Raw genomic sequence first — 16,017 nt, forward strand, 5'->3', positions numbered from 1 at the left:
CGAATTTCTAAACGTAAAACATTGCCTTGTTTAAAAAAATTTCTTTTTGATGTATGATGTTAATATGCATAGCAAAACAATAATGAATATGATGGCATAAAAACAACACGAGTAATAGCAACGAAAATAAGATTATTAAATATAAATAATAGTGAAAATGAAGATAAATAAATAAATAACGAATAGATGTAAAAAACGTATATACATGAATGTACACAAAATTATGAAAATATGAAAATCTATGTACATATCGTATTGTGAGATTATTAAATATAAAAATATATGTAAATATGTATACATGTATAGGTATATGAATTAAAATATGTAAATAGATAAGTACATATATATGCATGTAGAAAATATGAAATATAAAAATATATTTAAAATAAATAAAGAATATGTACGTATGTATATACAAATTATAAGATATAGTAAGAAATGTATATGAATATATATACATACATATATATTAGAGAAAACGTGTACGTGTATATATTTATGAAAATAAAATATGTATATAGATATATAGGTATGTACATAAGTTGTAAAATATATAAAATGTATATAAGTATATATATGTACCGAAATTTAAATAAATATAAATAAATAGATAACAATAATAATAATAATAATGTAATATAATAGTAATAATATTATTAAAATAACTAATTTAATGATAAATTAACTAAAATAACAAATAAGGGATTAAATTCAAAACTAAACTAAAATTTGGGGGTGAATCGCAAAAAAATAAAATGATTTGGGGCTGAAATACGAGATATTTAAAGGCTGGAGGGACTGAAGTGAGGCACGCACAAAGTACGGAGGACTGATCGGGAAATATGCCCAAGTCTGGTTACCGCATTTATGCATGAGACTAAATTGGAGCAGACGAAAAATTATGCGGCCAAAATTAAAAGAATTGAAAGGCTGCATGGAACGTGTCGCAGAATTAGAGGGACCAAAAGCGCAAATAAACCATTAAGGCAAAGTGCGCAGGTCTCCCCTTTAAATGACGCCGTTTTCATCACTATAAAAGCAAAAATTTTCACTCCCTCTGTCGTTTCACTCTCTTGCAAAGAAAATTGAAAAAATAAAAGAGAGGCTTCCCTTTTCATCGGGTTCCAGCCCGTTGCCGTCGTCCCTCCCACGCTTGGGTGGCGGAGCCATCTGGCGCCTCCCACCAGAGCTTTGGAGCGCGTTCAGAGACCAGGGCTTCGAAACGGGGAAACGAGGGGAAAACGGAAAGCCTCTGCCCCTTCCTAAACTCGCGTCCGACGACGGCGAAGCGCCGACGATGACGGCGAAGGGCCGATTCAGGTGAGTCTTTCTTCCCCTTTTCCCTTTTTTTCTTTTTATTAAAAAAATAAATAAACTCTAAATAAATGGTGACCTTTCGGCCTCAATGCCCCTTCAATCACGGTCCAAGCGAAACCTTAAAGGCTTCCGTGACCCCGACGAATGGAGAAGATCTCCGACGGTGGTCTATGGCCGATCCTCAGGTACGTTTCAAAACCTCTTTTCTATATTTATTTTGGTTATTATTCTTATCTATAACAGTGTAAAAAAAGCATAATAAAATCTAAAAGAAGCAGATGCGCGAAGTAAAAATAATCAACCTTGATACTTTGATTGATTTCGTTCTCTGTTTGTATTCCCCTGTTGTGTGTAAAGATTACATTTTTTTTCAGGCTTTATAGCCGATTACAAAGGTTCTCTCTTTTCTTTACGTGTTTCATCCTCTTTTGCTTTGTTTTTGGGGTTAGGCAAGGTCAACTGAGGTGACCTTGCCATTTCGATGCAAAGGGAGGCGGACCTCAAACAAGCACCTCGGGTGGTCGAAAAAGGGGGAACGGCGAGAGGAGGAACCCTAGGGTTCCCTGGTGCTTGCTTGATTTTTGGGCTCCAATGGGCCTTCTAGGTTTTTTTTTAGAATTTGGGCCGTTTTAGGCCTATTGTAAATGGGTTATTTAATTTTGGGCCCGGGCTCCTACAGCTGCCCCTCTTTGTTCATTGTCGTGTAACGAGAACAGAGCAAAGACTTCAAAAGGTCCAATTTTGCCTGGTCACGCCGAGTCTTAACTTCTTCTGGTGCTTCTCTTTTTCGAATAACTTTATTCCAGTCCACTGTGCCTTGTTGCTTCGATCTTCTTCGCAAGGACTTCAAGGGATGAAGCTTGTGATTTTAATCCACTCTTTTGCAACTTCAAGGAGATAGGATTGGTTCTGTCTGCTCCACTACTACTTAGGGAGATAAGACTTGATGCGATTTGCTCCGCTGTAAACTCAGGGAGATAAGATCTCTGGCTTCAATCTGCTCCACTGTAACCTCAGGGAGATAAGATCTTAAATTCTTCGGTCTACTCCACCGTAACCTCAGGGAGATAAGACATTATGCGATCTACTCTACTGTAACTTCAGAGAGATAAGATCATTTATTTTAATCCGCTCCACTGTAACCTCAGGGAGATAGGATTACTATCTTCAATCTGCTACGCTGTAATCTCAGGGAGATAAGATCTCTAATTCTTCGGTCTACTCCACTGTAACCTCAGGGAGATAAGACCTGATGCGATCTACTCTGCTGTAACTTCAGAGAGATAAGATCCTTTATTTTAATCCGCTCCACTGTAACTTCAGGGAGATAAGATAGTGTCTTCGATCTGCTCCGCTGTAATCTCAGGGAGATAAGATCTCTGGCTTCAATCTGCTCCACTGTAACCTCAGTGAGATAAGATCTAAAATATTCACTGATCCGTTATCTGGGAACATGACCTGTATAATGAACGTAATTATGCCTAATGATTAGGATGGCATGATCAAAATGAATCAAATGCTCCTGACTAGACATGTGTGAATGGTGTTTGCATGAATGCAAATTTATTTTTTATTTTTTTTGAGAATGATCCCGCTCAGGTTGTCATTACTCAAAGCTTATTAAGGCTTTGTGACTGACGTGTCACAGCGCCTTTTTGCTTGACTGGCTTTTTTGAAGAAACATTTAGCCAAGTTGCCCCCCACTGTAAACCTCAAAGTTTAATCCATTAGGGCGCCCAATTTGTGCCATCATTCTCCCAACTATTCTCAAGGTGTCGTACTCATGTGCAAATGAAGGCTCTCTTCTCCAAGGTAACCTCTTCCTATTGCCTGATGGTCAATGCTTGCTTGTTCGTGTAAGCTTTGTCACCAACATAGCGTTTTGTCAATCAACGCATTTGACAACGAAAATCCAAAGAGAAAGTCTAAATTTAGACTATTTCTTCCCAAATTTCCAACCTTTAAATTTAGTGTTCTAAACAATTGTCCTGTTTCGGGTTCCTATATTATTTAGAAACTTTTCAGAGTAATATGCAAAACTTCTTTTGTGAAAGTTTTATTAGTCCATTAATCATTATCATAATAATGGACAAGAATAAAGTTGGTTCTGATCATAACTCAAAAGAAATAAAACATCGAAGATAGTGGAAGAAGGATAACAAGGAAGTGGATCGAGAATGTGTATCTTAGCAAAAAGAAGAAAAAAATGTATTTTCAAGAATACACATATAAATAGAATAAGAACTAGGTGCCCCAGTTATCGCAACTTGAATTTCTCTGTACAAACTTTCTGAAGACCATTCTGAGTTTGACATGTGTTTAGGAGATCTGTAATACTCTGTCAATGCTCCAAGACGCCGCATATCCTTTCTTGTTGGTTCAGGTAAAGCAAAATCATCATATGCCCCTGATCAAAATTTGATCCGCTCAAATCACCTCATGCCTCAATCCAATCAATATTTGAGCTGCCCTTTCCAGGTTTTCGACTCAAGCCCCCTTTGGTCTCAAGGTGCCTCTTGCGGGTTTTCACCCTGGCCTCTCCAAAGTTTTTTTTTTGGGAAGCAAAGCGCCCTTTGCGGGTTTTCACTTTGGTTCTCTTTTCTTTCAAGTGAAGTATTTCTTGACGGAGTCTGGGTTTACAGGGTTTGGCAAACTTTTGCCATCCATCTCACATAGGATCAAAGCCCCTCCGGAAAAGGCTTTCTTTACAACATAGGGACCTTCCCAATTTGGCATCCATTTTCCTTTTGAATCTTTTTACATGGGGAGAATCTTTTTTAGCACCAAGTCTCCTTCACGAAACTCTCTGGGGCGGACCTTTTTATTATAGGCTCGCATCATTCGTTTCTGGTACATTTGCCCATGACGAATAGCTCTTAGCCTCTTTTCTTCTATTAGGTTCAACTGATCGTATCGAGATTGGACCCAATCGGCCTCGTCCAACTGTAGTTCAGATTGCACCCGTAGAGAGGAGATTTCAATTTCAATGGGTAATACCGCCTCCATTCCATATACCAGAGAAAAAGGTGTTGCTCCGGTAGAAGTTCTAACAGATGTTCGATAGGCAAGGAGAGCAAATGATAACTTCTCATGCCAATCCTTATAAGTTTCAGTCATTTTCCCCACGATCCTTTTGATGTTCTTATTGGCCGCCTCTACTGCGCCATTCATTTTTGGACGATACGGTGATGAGTTATGATGTTTGATTTTAAATTGGATGCAAACCTCAGCTATTGTGCTATTATTCAAATTCAACGCATTGTCGGATATAATTTTCTCAGGCATTCCATATCGACAAATAATCTCCTTCTTCAAGAATTTACTGACTGCTGACTTCGTGACATTTACGTATGAAGCAACCTTTACCCACTTGGTAAAGTAATCAATGACCACGAAGATGAAGCGATGCCCATTAGAAGCCTTTGGTGATATTGGCCCAATAACATCCATACCCCACATGGAAAACGGCCAAGGAGAGGTCATGACGTGAAGAGGTGAAGGAGGCGCATGTATTTTGTCTCCGTAAATTTGGCATTTGTGGCATTTCTTGGCGTAATCTATGCAATCTCCTTCCAGGGTGGGCCAATAGTACCCAAATCTCATGATTTGTCTGGCCATCGTAAAACCATTGGCGTGCGTCCCACAAATACCCTCATGTACTTCCTCCAATATTTTCTTGGCTTCCACGGCATCCACACATCTTAACAATACTTGATCCTTCCTTCTTTTGTATAACACTTCCCCATCTAGGACATATTCGATGGCTATTCTTCTCAGAGTTCTTTTGTCATTCTCTGTCGCTTGATTAGGGTACTCCCGATTCTTCACGTACTGTAGGATATTCTGATACCAAGGACAATCATCTTTTCCCTCCTCTTCAATATTGTAGCAATGAGCTGGGGTCTCATAGATACTCATCTGAATAGGCCTCATTGCCTCGAGTCTATTCACCTGAATCATTGAAGCTAGAGTAGCTAATGAGTCAGCCATCTGGTTTTCCTCTCGTGGGAGATAATAGAAGGTGATATCGTCAAATTCATCAGTCAATTCGAGGACCAGTTTTCTATAATCGATTAACTTAGGGTCCCTAGTCTCCCATTCCCCTTTAAGTTGGTATATCACCAATGCAGAATCCCCATATACTCTTAGCACTTTGATGTTTCGTTCAATGGCTGCATGAATGCCCATAATACATGCTTCATATTCTGCCATATTATTTGTGCAATCGAAGTCCAACTTGCTAGCAACAGGATAATGATCTCCCTTTGGGGATACCAAGACTGCCCCAATTCCATTACCCGTAGCATTTGAAGCTCCATCAAAATTTAACCTCCATACGCTATCCATCTGAGGATTCTCTTCAGTGTTCACCACATACTTCAGGTCTTCATTTGGAAAATCGAAGTTCAAAGTCTCATAGTCTTCCAAGGCTCTACTAGCTAAGAAGTCAGCTATCGCACTTCCCTTTATGGCCTTCTGACTTACATATACTATGTCAAATTCCGAGAGCAGGATCTGCCATCTAGCCATTCTCCCGTTTAAAGCAGTCGATTCCATCATATACTTTAAAGGATCTAACTTTGAAATCAGCCAAGTCGTATGATACAACATATACTGCCATAGTCTTCGGGTTGCCCAGATTAAAGTGCAACACAACTTCTCAATTGATGAGTATCTCATTTCTCAATCAGTAAATTTCTTGCTGAGATAGCTTATTACCTTTTCTTTTTTTCCCGTCTCATCATGTTGGCCCAATACGCATCCCATGGAATTCTCCAACACTGTTAGATATAATATCAATGGCCTATCTGGACTTGGCGGCGATAAGACTGGAGTATTAACCAAGTACTGCTTTATCTTATCGAAAGCTCTCTGGCATTCTTCATCTCATTCACCCGGATTATGCTTCTTTAAGAGACGGAATACTGGATCATATTTCTCCGTCAGTTGTGAGATGAATCGAGTAATGTAATTTAATCTCCCTAGGAAACCTCGAACTTCCTTCTGAGTGCGCAGGGGAGGTAAATCTCATATTGCTTTTACTTTGTCTGGGTCTACTTCAATCCCTTTTTTGCTAACTATGAAGCCTAATAACTTCCCTGATCTGGCTCCAAATGTGCACTTTGCCGGGTTAAGCTTGAGCTGAAATTTCCTCAATCCCAAAAATAACTTTTTCAAGACTTGAACATGCTCTTCTTCCGTTCTAGACTTCGCAATCATATCATCCACATAGACTTCGATCTCCTTGTGCATCATGTTGTGAAACAAAGTCACCACAGCTCTTTGATATGTTGCTCCCGCATTTTTCAATCCGAAGGGCATTACCTTGTAACAAAATGTTCCCCATAAGGTAATGAATGTGGTTTTCCTCATGTCTTCAGGATGCATCTTTATTTGATTGTACCCAGAGAAGCCATCCATGAAAGAAAACAATGAATAGCCCGCCGTGTTATCTACCAAGGTATCAATGTGAGGCAATGGAAAATTATCTTTTGGACTCGCCTTGTTCAAATCCTTATAATCCACACACATTCGTACCTTTCCATCTTTTTTGGGAATAGGGACGATGTTTGCTACCCAATCCGAATACTTGACCTCTTGTAAGAATCCGGCGTCGAATTGCCTTTTGACTTCTTCTTTTATTTTCAACACAATATCAGGTCTCATTCTCCTGAGCTTCTACTGAAGGGTTTACAATCCTCTTTTATGGGCAGATGATGCACAACAATGTTAGTGCTTAGCCCGGGCATATCTTGGTACGACCACGCGAAAACATCTTTGAACTTTCGGAGTAAATTAATGAGGTCTTGTTTTGTCTTTGCAGTGATTTCAGTACCAATTTTCACCTCTTTTCCATCCTCTAGGCTCACGATTTCTAATAATTCCCTATGAGGTAGGATCTGTTTATCCTCTTGTTCCACCATTCTTTGCAAGTCCGGAGACACACCATAATCTTCGTCATTTTCAAAGTCGTGAGATCCCTCCAAACACATTTCTTGCTCAAAAATAGGCTCCGTGTTTGAAGCAGCATCACTTATGTTGTTGATATCTGAAGACCTATGAAGGCATATCAAAGAATATACCAAGAATATATAAATTTATGAAAAAATATTTATGCAAAAGAGTTACAAATGAAAGAATTATTTGTAAGACAATTAATCAAATGGAAAATATTTATTTGCATGTAAAGGAAAAAAAAGGTGACTGATCGAGATGAATGTTGATATGTATTTCATTAAAATGATGATATTTAGGCCCAAAGCCTATTTCACAAAAGATTTCATATCGTTCCTAGGCCAAAACAACAAGAATGTTTTGAGCATTATTCTGAATAAGCCCTAAAGACTACAGGGATTTCTTCAGCAGTCTAATTGTTTAGCTCGCTCCCCGGCTCATAAGGGCGGATCTCCAACAAGGCCCCTTTTTTTGCTGCTTCCACAGTGTTGATATGAACATTTTCCAGCATTCCTTCAATGCCTTTTCTACCGGACACTCCACACTCAGAATGAATAAATCCTCCCGACACAAAGGATGTAGATATGTGGGGAAAGGTTAAAGGCTCCCACTTAGCTTCATATCCGCTCAAACGCGCCCTTCTTTTCTCTTGTCTCTTCTCTATTTCTTTCTTTTTCTGCTTCATGTCTGGCTTGTATCCTAAGCCAAAACTATCGAACTTTTCCTTGACATTGGAGCTTCAATCCTTCCACGAAGATATTTTCCCGATCCTTTCCACAGTGGGGCTCCTCTTCCTACCATCAATCGCAACCCCATTTCGGTGGTCCTGGATATTTTTGGTATTAGAATTCTGCTTCCCTCCGCAATAAACATCGCGTTCACAAATTCTAACGACCGAAAAGAACATTCCAGTGCCTCATCGTTGATGTCCACATAAGGTGCATCACTGGTCATCATTGTGATAATATCTTCCTCTGCATCTATTGTTACCAACTGACCCTCCGATACCAACTTCACCTTCTGATGTAATGATGAAGGTACTGCCCCCGATGAGTGTATCCATGGTCTTCCCAATAGACAGTTGTAGGAAGGCTTAATATCCATTACCAAGAAGTCCACCTCATAAGTGATTGGGCCAATCCTTAACGGTACCTAAATTCTCCCCATAACCTTCTTTTTCGTTCCATCAAATGCCCTTACTATACTCTGGCATGCTTTCATGTGTGAACTGTCCACGGTAATCGACCAAGAGTGGATAGAGGCAATACATTCAGTGCAGATCCATTATCAACCAGGGCCCCCGGGAGTGTGTACCCTTTGCATCGGACAGTAACGTGCTGGGCTTTAGTAGAACCCCTTCCTCCGGATGGTATTTCGTCATCATTGAAGAAGATAAAATTGTCAGCGCCTATGTTGTTGATCAACCGATCTAGCTTGTTTACCGAAATATCGTCGGCCACATATGTTTCGTTTAGTACCTTCAGAAGCGCATTCCGATGTATTTCTGAGCCTAGGAGTAAAGCTAATACAGAAATGCGGGCTGGCTATTTGTGCAGTTGCTCCACAACACTGTATTCACTGTGCTTCAAAAACTTCAAAAACTCTTTTGCCTCATCTTCTTTTATTGGTTCATTAACCAATGGCTCAACTTCTGCTGCTTTTCCTTTCCTCTGTTCTTTCTTCCAATTCTCTTCTCTGGACGACTCTGCTTGAGTGTCATATCGTTTCCTATTGCGTGTGTAAGAACCTATTTCCTGGCTTTCTTCCGCTTCTTTTCCCAAGATGGTCACATTGCACCCATAATTCCACGGCACCATTTTGCTATCCTTATACAAGAAATTTGATGGTTTTTGAATTACAACTTTCGGTGTTACCTGAGCCCTAGCTTCATTACCCTTAGGCGTGAGATAATGACCACAGGATGATTTATTTTGGAGTTCTGTTCGACTCGACTCGCGCATATGCTCCTCCTTTCTTCCGCCTCTTCATAAACGTCATCTCTTTGTTATCCATCATGTTTTGAACCAAAGCCTGAATCCTTCACATTCTTGGATTTCGTGCCCTGTTTTATGGTGGAATTCACAATAATTTTCCATTCGTACCCTTCCTCAAAATTTGAAATAACTAACCTCTCTTTGCCATCTCTTTCCGGACCCGTTTCAACGGAGTTTTTACTTCAGCAACGTCAGACTTGACTTCTCCTCTCGTACCTTCGCTCACCATATTCACCCCCTTATCAGCGTGATTAGGTAACGGATTTTCTGCGTTAGGTGAGTCGTCAAGTTTAACAACACCTAATTTGATAAGTCCTTCCACTACTTTCTTGAAAGCTGTACAATTTTCTATTGAGTGCCCTGAAATTCCCGCGTGATAATCACATTGTGTATTCGTGTCATACCATTTTGGATATGGGGGTTGTAGAGGACTCAAGTAACGAGGGGCAACAACATGTGCATTGAATAAAGTCTGATACAACTCCTTGTATGACATTGGGATTGGCATGAATTGGGGCTTTTTAGTAGTTTGCCTAGCTCTCGACTCTTGTCTTGACGATCCCGGTTGATTAGCAACCACTTTCTTTGGTTGATTCACAGTAATTGACCTACCGTAGGCATTCACATTATTCACTTCATTTTCTCTTTTCCTCGGGGCTGCCCTTCTATTATTCTCCCCTCCATCTATTCTTCCATTTTTAATGGCATGCTCAATCATTTCACCATTCATGATTATATCCGAGAAATTCTTTGAAGCGCTTCCCAACATGTGAGTAATGAATGGGGCCTTCAATGTATTAATAAAAAGCGTCGTCATCTCTTTTTCTAAAAACGGTGGTTGTACCTAAACTGCCACCTCTCTCCACCTCTGCGCGTACTGTCTGAAGCTTTCGTTCGATTTTTTTTCTAAATTCTGCAGAGTTATCCTGTCAGGCATCATTTCCGAGACATGATCGTATTGTCTCATGAAAGCCGGTGTCAAATCCTTCCAAGTAGCAATTTTTGTTCTGCTCAGCTGATTATACCACTTTGACACCGCTCCTGTAAGACTTTCCTGAAAGTAATGTATTAATAATTGATCATTATTAATATACCCTGTCATTCTTCTGCAAAACATAGTAATATGGGCTTCTGGGCAACTGGTCCCGTTATATTTCTCAAATTCCGGCATTTTAAATTTGTAAGGTAGCACCAAGTCCGAAACCAAGCTCAGGTCTTTTGCGTCTATCCCACGATAGCTTTCAATGCTTTCTATTGCCCTAAACTTCTCTTCTATCCATTTCCATTTCTCCTCAAATTGTTTTGGAAGTTCCTCTTTCGCCTTGTCCTTTTTAGCCATCTCATCAAGATCTGGGATAGCAATATTATTCGGGCTATCTCCGGGATTAGAGCCCACTCCGGGTTGAAAATTCATTGGTATTAAAGCATCACCTTGGAACTGCTGAGGCCTAACCGACACAGAGGGTCTTTGTGGATGCAGCTCAGTCTGAACCTGCGCGTGCGGAGACGTGAAACCTGGAGGATAAAGTGGTTCGCTATTGTTTTCTTCCTCATTAATAATCACAGGTCCTTTTTCCTTATCCACTCCCTTCAATAATTGCGTCATCTTAGTTATCAGATCATTTTGAGACTCCTGCATCATTTGTTCCATGTCATGCTGAATTTTTTCTATTTGCTCTTTCATTTACACCTGCAACTGGTCTTGCATTTCCTTTTGAAGTCGCTCTAGCTTTTCCAGCCTTTGGTCCATAATTTTTGACTTAGCTCGAGTGCCATAACTTTGTCGGTTTTCCAGGTTAACTGAAATAATTTTATTTGATTAGGGTTCTTTAATGGTCATTAATGCATATGATGTGATGCAATGCATGAAAAGAATGCAAAAAAGAGGCACTGATTCTAATTCAACTTCATTAGAAAACTTTACTAGAAAAGAAGTTTCTTTACATAAAATAGATTACATATATGGCTTTGCTCTTACACTCAAAGCCTTAACCTTTCTAAGAAGCTAAGCTAATTCACGGCCCCGATTTGACTCCGACTCGTATTTCAAACTTAATAAATCAGCCTGAACTGCTAGGGTCTGCAAATGATCAGCTACTTCGCGTACTTGAGCCATCGCCTCGCCCATAATATAATCTCTTTCTCTGATCTGATCTTGAGATCGATGGAATTGCCCTTGCCACTGCTCATTACTTTTCTCCAGAAGCTCTATTCGAAGTTCACTATTTTGCAATGCATCCTCGAGCTCTCCTACTTGTCCTTTTAATCCTTCAATTTTGTCTAAGCTTGCCTTTAATTCAACCGTAGAATTACGACTACGGTATTGGTAAAGCGATCTTTCTAGTTCTGTTACTCGGACCTTCAACTCCGTCTTCTCATTTTGGCAGACTAGTAGACTCTCTCCTAAAGTAACTTCTCGAGCTCGAGTATCCTGAAATTTCTTTTCCCACTGATTAGCTTTCGATTTTTCCTCCTGAATTTCCTGTCGCCATTGTTCTGGCGTTTTACCCAAGCCAGCAGTTCTTATAGACCTACGCAGCTTCTTGTAGTCCGTCTTTAGGCTGTCTAAATCTTCTTCTGCCTTGTTCTTTCCTTTCTCAATTTGTCAGCCTCCAGTCTTTGAATGTCCACATCCAGTCCTAACTATAGTTTTTCTTCCTCTAGTTGCTCTATCTTCTTCCCTAACTCCAAACTCCTCTTTTCAAATTCTTGTTTGATGATTTCTATCTCAGAGGGCAATATTTGTAGGTGCTCCTCTAAAGATCGAGCAGTTTCTAGATTTGATGCTGGGATATTGTCATTGACCCTTTGATCATGCCACTGACTATACTCGGGGGTCATCACCGGTCCCACAGCTAAGATTTTCATTCGGCGAGTCTGGTTCCAGGCATTAGACATTTCTCGAACCCTTTTCTTGTAATTGTCCTCCTTATAGGAAAATTCATAATGGGCCAACCCCTGTGTTGCTGTTATGAATTGTCGTGATCTAAACTGTCTTGATACGAGTAGAGGAGCATATTCGATAGCTCTCCATATTTCGAGCAGAGGAACCCAATCAAAATCTCCACACCGGTATAAAATCTCATCAGGAATTAACCAAGGAGTCCTCCACTCAACATCTTCATCTTGGAGATTCTGGAGTATCGCCATCCACTTTTCTTCTGAAACGTCATCTCGTCTTGGCGTGGTCACCAATTCTTCTAGAGGAGAATAGCTATCAGAGAATACCCGATAAGAGATCTTTTCTACTTTCCAGAATTGGCTATGAAACCATGCTAGTAAGAGCTGGGCACATCCAATGAACCTTCCCTCTTCAGCTCTCCGGCATGCGTTCAAATATCTGAAAGTTTCAGCCAGTATTGCCGGAACGGGAGTAACCCCTTTACCAAGCCGATCAAACAGATCAGAAACGTCCTCGTCTATATGTCCTAATGCTTTGGGGAAGACCACTAGTCCGTAGATACCTAAAGTGAAGACATCGACCCTTTTCTTTACATCAGGATGTACCAGCACCAAATTTCGCAAGCTTTTCCAAGGAACGCATTTACTATCGCCTTTCTGCTGGATTCGGGCAGCAACCCACTGCTCACCCATCCCAGTAATGTTCATTAATTTCTTTAACAACGGAAGGGCCCCAGCAGCTCTAGAGTAAGCCTTGTCGACTTGAATCTTTGGGCACCGAAGCAAGGTCGTATACTCATCCACAGTAGGCGTCAAGTCCACTTTTTCGAAAATGAAACAACCATAGGCGGGATTCCAAAATTGAGCAAGGGCTCGAAATAAATACTTGTCCACTTTGACACTGAGCAGATAAGGCAGGTCACCGTAGTTACAATAGAACAGGTGCTTGGTCTCGACATCCCATTGATCCCAAACTTCTTTCATTTCCCGAATGTCATTCTGGATTACACTGATACGGGTGAAATCCCACAATTCTGACATGTGTCCCTTGGTAAGACTATCGCCTTTCTCCCGTTGTGTCGTCTCAGCCCATATTCGCACAGCCGCATTATCTTCTACTTTATCAAGAAACCCCTTTTCCATGATAAGCTTTCTATTTAGATACTGAACGTGAATCGACACCTCTTTTAGAATAAAAATGCCATGCAATCACAAACAAACAAATAAATATTAAACACTGAACAAGATCTAAAGTAAATGATGATAAATAAAGCATCCATTTGGGTAAGTACTAAGGTTTGGCGGAGTTCCATCTAGGTGGGTTCCTATGGCTCACTACATGTGGTTCGGTTCTAAAGTAAGGGTACCTGAACCAACAGATTCCTCGATCCTCACCCATTATAGGCTCATATGGACTGAGTTCAGTTCAGGGGAATACATTTCCCTATGGCCATGCGGAGATGAAAATCTCACGAAGACATAGGTACGGATGTATCCCGGAAGTGATTCACTATTCCATGCGGAGGTTAAAACCTCACGAAGGCGTAGTTTCTCACTCCCACTTAAAAGGTGTGACCCATGGTCATGCAATGCAATGTGCAGAGGTATATAAAAATAAAATACAGAACATGATGAAAAATATAACTCACAACAAAGAAAATGCAATGAGAGGATCGTAGATTTAAATCAAATTTTAAACTTTCGAAAAAAAGACAAGAAATAATCAACATGTGGCTTGACTCTCTTATTCTGGGTCCCCAGCGGAGTCGCCAAGCTGTTGACACCATTTTTTTGATGAAAACGGGGTCCACTTGGATTTTGAAAATGAAAACAAAAACGGGAGTCGCCACCAATCCTTTTTGATGAGGTGTGATCGGGTCACCTCGAAAAGTGATTGTTTTTAATAAACGAATTAATTTTTATTAAAACAACGATTTTGGTCTGCGAAATTCAGAAAAATGGGTTCGGGAGTCGGTTACGCACGAGGAAGGATTAGCACACTCAATACGCCCAAAATTGGTACCTAGTTGATTACTTAATGTCTTGGTGTCGAAAATTGAGAACTCGAAAAGAATTTAAAAATATGATCCCTCTTTATATTGCGTTATTTTAAAATTACTCGAATAAATCAAAATGAAAAATGCCTTCTTATAAGATGTCACATCCAGTAAGTTAGGACACAACACCTTGTATTTTAGAGAGTAAGCTTGCATTTTCATTTTTTATTGAGACCTCATTTATTTTTAATTTCAAAGGGATATTCAGTTACTTAGAATCAACGAAGAAAATCGAAACCCAGTAAGTTAGGGCACGATTTCTCGAATTTTCTAAATATAGAATATTGCCTTTATTCTTGAAATTTTATGTTTTGGAAATTTAAAAGGATATTTTGCTATTTAGGTTTAACGAGAAAATCGAGGCCCAGTAAGTTAGGGTACAATTTCTCGAATTTCTAAACGCAAAACATTGCCTTGTTTAAAAAAATTTCTTTTTGATGTATGGTGTTAATATGCATAGCAAAACAATAATGAATATGATGGCATAAAAACAACACGAGTAATAGCAACGAAAATAAGATTATTAAATATAAATAATAGTGAAAATGAAGATAAATAAATAAATAACGAATAGATGTAAAAAAACGTATATACATGAATGTACACAAAATTATGAAAATATGAAAATCTATGTACATATACGTATTGTGAGATTATTAAATATAAAAATATATGTAAATATGTATACATGTATAGGTATATGAATTAAAATATGTAAATAGATAAGTACATATATATGCATGTAGAAAATATGAAATATAAAAATATATTTAAAATAAATAAAGAATATATACGTATGTATATATAAATTATAAGATATAGTAAGAAATGTATATGAATATATATACATACATATATATTAGAGAAAACGTAACGTGTATATATTTATGAAAATAAAAATATGTATATAGATATATAGGTATGTACATAAGTTGTAAAATATATAAAATGTATATAAGTATATATATGTACGAAAATTTAAATAAATATAAATAAATAGATAACAATAATAATAATGTAATATAATAATAATAATAATATTAAAATAACTAATTTAATGATAAAATAACTAAAATAACAAATAAGGGATTAAATTGAAAACTAAACTAAAATTTAGGGGCGAATCGCAAACAAATAAAATGATTTGGGGCTGAAATACGAGATATTTAAAGGCTGGGGGGACTGAAATGAGGCACGCACAAAGTACGGAGGACTGATCGGGAAATATGCCCAAGTCCTGAAGCGCCGCATTTATGCGCGGACTAAATTGGAGCAGACGAAAAATTATGCGGCCAAAATTAAAAGAATTGAAAGGCTACATGGAACGTGTCGCAGAATTAGAGGGACCAAAAGCGCAAATAAACCATTAGGGCAAAGTGCGCAGGTCTCCCCTTTAAACGGCGCCGTTTTCATCACTATAAAAGCAAAAATTTTCACTCCCTCTGCAGTTTCACTTTCTTGCAAAAAAAATTGAAAAAATAAAAGGGAGGCTTCCCCTTTTCTGTTTGGGTTCCAGGCCCAGTCGCCGTCGTTCCTCCTCACCGCCTGGTGGCCAGAGCCATGCGAGGGCGTCTCCCACCAGCGCTTTGGAGATCGTTCAGAGACCAAGGCTTCGAAACGGGGAAACGAGGGGAAAACGGAAAGCCTTTGCCTCTTCCTAAACTTGCGTCCGACGACGGCAAAGGGCCGACGATGACGGCGAAGGGATTTAGGTGAGTCTTTCTTCCCCTTTTCCCTTTTTTTCTTTTTATTAAAAAAATAAATAAATAAACCCTAAATAAATGGTGACCTTT

The 16,017-nt window shown here is 39.2% G+C and overlaps 1 pseudogene; it reads right to left on the minus strand.

The window, feature by feature from the left end:
* Positions 1-3,921: 3,921 nt before the first annotated feature.
* On the minus strand, positions 3,922-9,089 carry LOC128041763 (uncharacterized; annotated as a pseudogene).
* Positions 9,090-16,017: the final 6,928 nt, after the last annotated feature.

The sequence above is a fragment of the Gossypium raimondii genome, chromosome 6, assembly GCF_025698545.1.
Source record: "Gossypium raimondii isolate GPD5lz chromosome 6, ASM2569854v1, whole genome shotgun sequence".
NCBI classification, from domain to species: domain Eukaryota; kingdom Viridiplantae; phylum Streptophyta; class Magnoliopsida; order Malvales; family Malvaceae; genus Gossypium; species Gossypium raimondii.